Source organism: Enhydra lutris, unplaced genomic scaffold (genome assembly GCF_002288905.1).
Source record: "Enhydra lutris kenyoni isolate GAN:26980312 unplaced genomic scaffold, ASM228890v2 scaffoldscaffold5, whole genome shotgun sequence".
Classification (NCBI taxonomy): Eukaryota; Metazoa; Chordata; class Mammalia; order Carnivora; family Mustelidae; genus Enhydra; species Enhydra lutris.
Window position 1 is genome coordinate 6,102,553 of NW_019154089.1, and position 6,511 is coordinate 6,109,063.

Consider the following 6,511-nt stretch of genomic DNA (forward strand, 5'->3'; position numbering starts at 1 on the left):
CTATGTCACTAAGCCCAAAATAGAAAGTTCTTTTACTGCAGAGCTGGGAAAGAGGTTTAAATTTATCAATTCAAGTAACAAAGGGTAGTATTATACTGGCTTTTCTCGGGTGGGGGGTAGGGAAGAGATAATGGCTGCTTCATCAAGGAGAAGGAGTGATCTGACACTGGCAGGGGCTGGGACTAGGAGACAAGCCTCCACTGTGGTGAGTTGGGCTTGTTTCCCATCCTGGCCCCCCTCAGTCCCTCCTTCCAACCATGTCACCTCTTTTAGGACATGGGAAAGCAGCTGAGCTACTGGGGAATCAGTCCCAGAAATGTCACTGAAGTTACCAGACTGGAAACAATGCTCTGAGCCAAACCCCTTCCCTCTTGGCTTTTAGAGGAGTCAGAACCTTACCACAAAGTTACATAGAAGGGGGAGGTATCTTTTCCTTGTCAAATGGTCAAAAATTTTTAATGATCCATAGAGTTGGAAAGAGTTTGCAGAAATTGCCATTCTTATATATTGCTGGAGGGAAGTAGACTGAGCCAGCCCCTTGAACAACAGAGAATGTGGATCCAGAGGCTCTCTCGTTTATAGCTGGTGGGAGTGCAAACTGGTTCCCTCGACAAACTCTTGTACGTATACAATGGGGGACATTTACAGTATAATGTTCATAGCAGCAGTGGGAGCAAGAGCTAAATCTTAAAAACAATGTACTTGCCTATCATTGGGAGACTGGATGATATACCTTGTTTCGTCTACACATTTGGTATTTAATACAAGGCAAAATGACTACAGCGGATTACAATGATACTGATGAATTTTAGCAAAGTAAGTGGAAAAAGCAAGTCCCCAAAGATTACATACAGCTTGATGTCATTTTTATAAAGCCAAGGACAGTTCTAAAAAAATTACTCTTTAGGAAGATATACAGATCCAGCAAAATCATATATAAAGAAAAGGAAATAAACATACAATTTGGAATGGGTTCCCTTGGGTAACAAGCACAAGAAGATGGGGTGGAGAGCCTTATGCTTCAATATTGGTTATTGCTGAGGCCCTAACTTTTGTTTTGGGTTGTGGATTGACAGGTACCAAATGCATTATTAAAATTGATGAATTTACTACCTAACAACAAAATCAGGCCATCCATACCAATTTTGAGAGTGTCAGAACAAAGGATTATGGTTAATCCAATTCTATATACCTGCCATTAAAAACAAAACAAAAACAGGTTATAGAGCCTTTGGCACAGTCATCCCACTTTTAAGCATTTATCTTAAGGAATAAATAAAGATGCAGAGAAACATTCATGAACAGGACACTTATTGTGATATTTATAAATATAAAAATAGGAAATATCAAACTAAGGGATTAGTTACATAAATTGTATTACATCGATATACTTGAAAACCAAGTAGTCTTTTAAAAATATTTTCTAAGGATGCCTGAAAGGCTCAGTTGATTAAGCACCTGCCTTTGGCTCAGGTCATGATCCCAGGGGCCAGGGATCAAGCCCTGCATTGAGCCCCGCATTGAACCCCACATCACACTCCCTGCTCAGCCCAGAGTCTGCTTCTCCCTCTGACTCTCCCCCATCTCGGGCTCTCTCTCTCTCTCTCTCTCAAATAAACAAAATCTTAAAAAAAAAAAAATTTCTAAGAGTGTTTAACTAAATGGGGAAAATGTCATGATAGATCAGTTGAATAAAACAAATTACAGAACAGTGTGAACTTAGTATGTAAGTGAGAACTTATATTTATTATATATTACATTCATTATATTATATATATTGAATATATATGCATACCAAGAAAAGCTGAGAAGACTATACATCAAAATGATTATAGCCCTTATTTCTGGATGCTGTGATTGTTTCTTCCTAAGCTTGTCAGTAGTTCACAAATTTTCTGCAGTGATCATTAATTTTTTTACAACCAGAAATAATTTTATTATAAAAATAGTTAATAATAATAATAATAGCTAATGTAGGTGGAGTACTTGTTACGTGCTAACAGCATTACATGGATTCATTTATTTAAAGCTTAAAATAAACTTATGAGGATGGTACAATTATGACCCCCATCCTACAGATGAAAATACTGATGGTGAGGGGGTTCAAGAACTTTGCATGAGGACACAGAAACCATAAAAAGTGGTGCCCTGAGTCAGATTTCTAGGAGGCTCTTCAAAGGGTGTGTCCGATGGTAGTGTCTTGGCCTCTGCACCAGAATGATCTCCACTGGGAACAGAACAGCTTGATATGTAACTGAAACCAATACAGGTTGAGGCCTCCAAGGGGTGTCTGAGCCTGAGCCCACACAAGCCAGCCAAACATCAAACGGGTGTGTGTAGAGGGGCACACATGGGTGGAAGCCAGGTAGCCCACTCCTTGAGGGTTTCTGATGAGCCCCTGTGGCAGATCCCAGTAAGTGCAGCCTGGATTGTAGAACAGAGATTTTACTCATGGCTCTGACGAGCTCTGGTCCTCACCAGCCACTGTAGGATGGCCTCTAGAGCCCTCAGTGGAGAGGAGGAGAGGAGGAGGGTGCTCAAGGGATGGGACAGAGCCAGGGACTCAGCTGCAGTCTCTTCTCATCACTCATGCTTTAAATATAAGCTCTGATGTGATCAAGGCACCAGAGATAAAATGCCTTTCTCAAGCTAAGCAGGCAGGATCTGGTATCCCATTTGGACAAGACAGTGGAAAATAGACTCTGGGGGAAACAATTCCTCAGCCTCAACACGAACACACAGGAGTTGAAGAATCTGATACCTTAACATTGTAGAATAAACAAATGGAGGCATAGTTTCCTATGTTTTCTTCAAAACATCTAGAATAGATATGATTTAAGTGGGAGTGATTTTAACAGCTAGTTCTTCTCTTCTCAGCTGAAGAATTCTGGATTTTCCTTCAAGATGTAGCTCGAGCATCGGCATCTGTGGAAATACTTCCCAAGCCACCTCAAGCAACAAGGCTGTTCCTCTTCCATACATGTTTAATAAATGATTTGTTTATCTGTCATAACGTCTGTCTTCCCCTGCTGGAGCATAAGCTCAGTGAGCTGTGTTTTATGCACCTCTGGGTTTTCCCCACTTTTTCTGCACTTCTTCCCATCACCTGTCCCCCATGTGCCTCCCTAAGCCTGCTATGTGGTAAGTGCTAATTAAATGTTGTTTTTGGAACAGACAGCTGTAACATTTGGGGCATGGTGTCCTAGAATTCTTGGAGCTGGGACTCAAACCCCTTTTTGCATCTATGCTGGGTGAAAGAGTTTTATTATATTTGTGGCAGAATTCCTGGCCACAACATTCTGGCCACATCTATAAAATTCTAATTTCAGGTGAAAGGGCAATATAAGTTTAATTTTTCTGAAAATCACAAAGAAAAATGGGGATGGATACCAAAATCTTCTGGTAGCTGGGCAGGTCCAATAGGCCAGAGCATGGCAGGTTTCTCATGGGCATAGCCATTAAAATGTTCACTAAGTAAGTCTTTATCTTGGAGCTTCTGGGGCATAGAAGGCCTTGGTGCAAAGTGTATGTTATCAGATATGGCACCCTTTTCAGAGAAAAGATTCTGGCACAACAGGAACGTAAGACTGACCAACTGTATAAATTCTTGGATTTATTCCTCATTGTCTTTTTCTCTATACAACAGGTCTTCCTGAATGTTTGCATGATGTCAAGGGAAGAGAGGGGATGTTCTTTTTGTTTCACCTCTACCCTCTTTTCTTGAATCCTCCCACCTGCCCCTCCCATCCTCACTTCATCTGATGGCTTTGTGTCTATATGATTTTTTTTTAAAGATTTTATTTATTTATTTGACAGGCAGAGATCACAGAGAAGCAGGCAGAGAGAGAGGAGGAAGCAGGCTCCCTGCTGAGCAGAGAGCCCGATGCGGGGCTCGATCCCAGGACCCTGAGATCATGACCTGAGCTGAAGGCAGAGGCTTTAACCCACTGAGCCACCCAGGCGCCCCTATATGATTTTTTTAAAAGATTTTATTTATTTATTTGACACACACAGAGAGATCACAAGTAGGCAGAGAGGTAGGCAGAGAGAGAGGGGGAAGCAGGCTCCCTGCTGAGCAAAGAGCCTGACGTGGGACTCTATCCCAGGACCCTGAGATCATGACCTGAGCTGAAGGCAGAGGCTTAAGCCATTGAGCCACCCAGGCACCCTCTATATGATGTTTTTGATACAATTATGTTCTGTTTCCAAAGACCACTCTGTATTTCATGGCAGACACTGAGGTGCTCCAAGTAGCATTAGAGTATATTTAGGATCAGAGACCACTTAGAAGTAATAAGAGTAAGAATACCTAGGGGCGCTTTGGTGGCTCAGGTGGTTAAGCATCTGACTCTTGATTTCGGCTCAGGTCATGATCGCCGGGTCAGGAGGTGGAGCTCCAAGTCAGGCTCTGTGCAGTCTCCTTGGGATTCTTTCTCTCCCTCTGCTCCCTGTCCCCTCCCTCCCTCTAACAAAAAGAAGAAGAGGAAGAAGAAGAAGGGGGAGGAAGAGGAGGAAGGGGAGAAAGGGGTGGGGGAAAGGGGAGGGGGAGGCGGGGAAGGAGAAGGATGAGAAGGAGGAGGAGGAGGAAAAGAGGAGGAGGAGGAGGAAGGAAATCTAACACTTTAATACTGGACTTTTATTATATGCTGTGGTGTGTTTTACATTTATAATTTCACTTAATTCTCAGAAGAACCCTATTATTTGGCAATTACGATTATCTCCACTTTATTAATGAGAAAACTGAAACTCAGAGAAGTTAGGTAACTTGCCAAACTTCAGGCAGAACCAGAATTCAAACCAGGCCCATTTGACTCTAGAGCCATTTCTTACCTACATGGCTCTGTTTTCTGTCTCAGTAAAGCTTAAAAGTCAGGGAACTGGAAGGAACAACAACAAAATAAAACTAATGGTAAGGCCAAGAGAATTGCTGACAAAAAGATATAGCTCATTCCTTCTCTATGTTTAATGTCAATTTTTATACTTTGGCTAAGGTATTTATTATAAAGTTCTTTGCTGAAGGTCATCTTCCTTCTACCCTGCCCCCATCATCAGATGATGTTCATTTATAGCTATGTTTAAACATCATAGGCAACACTTAGACTTGCTGTATACTGAGTTTGTCATCTGAGCAAAGATTCTTTCTCAAAGCATATTTGCTTTATTCATTCTCTGGTTTTTGCCAAGAAATTGAAGGACTTTTTTGGTTTTGTTTTGTTTTTAACTTTTTGTTCCAAGTATTTCTCAGCTCTAGAATTTAAACAGTCAGGTCCAATTAGTCAAGACCAGATTAATCAAACTGGCATTTTAGATCCACAGCTAGTTTGAGTTCCACAGAGTAGGAAAATGTTCTAGAATCTTTCTGAAGGAAAAGACATTCTGATTTAGTTCTGTATTGTTTGTAATCACATATGCTTTACTTCATGGCTTGAATGCTAATAAGAGCTTCCTAGAATTCATTCCTTAAGAAGTTAAGTCATGGCATCTAATTATTTGGCAGGATGTTTTAAGTATATATAATTATATCTTCCCTCTAGTTTGTGGTGGTGAGCCAAGTAATCTGCATCAAGAGAAAATAATACCTACATTAGGGCTACCAAACAGGAGCTCACATTACTTTGGAAAAACCCACTCATTTATAATCTTAACACATAGTAGGTGCTTAATACTGTTTTTTAGGGTGGATAATACCCATTAAGTTTTTATTTTGTTCGCTTTTTTTTAACCACACAACTTCGGACAGTATGGCATTTTCTAAATTTCCTTTTGAAAGGAACTTGTTTCTCATTGGAACTATGGTTCATGGAAGCACTTTGTAAAATGCTGCTGTAGATGCTAAAAATTTTGATGTCCTCAGTACACATTTGCACCCATTCAAGGACTTCTGAAACACTGAATGAATGCAGCCCTTATGGTGCTCAATACTTTTTAATGAACCAAACTAATATCACCCCTACTTTACTAGTTAAGATAACTCAGGCAAAGGGAAATCATATTGACCCTGTTCCATATTTCAGTACTTGGAGGTCAGTTGTATGAGTGTGGCTGAGACCCTGCACTTGGGAGTATAAAGTTTCAAATCCTGATCACTACCTTGGAAGTCCCTTCTCTTTTCTGAGTGCTTGTCTGCTTCTTGCCCTATGAGACAGGACCAGTTCTCACACAGTACGGGGCAACAGTGAACAGCACAATGGGCATGGCTTTATAATCATGAGCACTGAGTGATGATTTTTTCCTCACACATTCTACATGAGCTTAACTCTTACTCCTCTATTATTTGGGGATGATAACTGCAAAACATGCTCAGAATTTGGGCTAAAATAATTTTATTTCCAAGTCCGGTAAATTATGTCACAAGCCTTTGGGGGAGTAGATCTGAGACACTTTCCTTTAGGCATGCTGCTAGGAGATAGAAAGGAAAGCAGAATTGTCATTTTCAGTCTGGGAAGGCCCAGCCCGTCAGCCTCACTAGGCAGGTTGTTTTGGATGAAGGACAATTTTCAGTCCCATCATC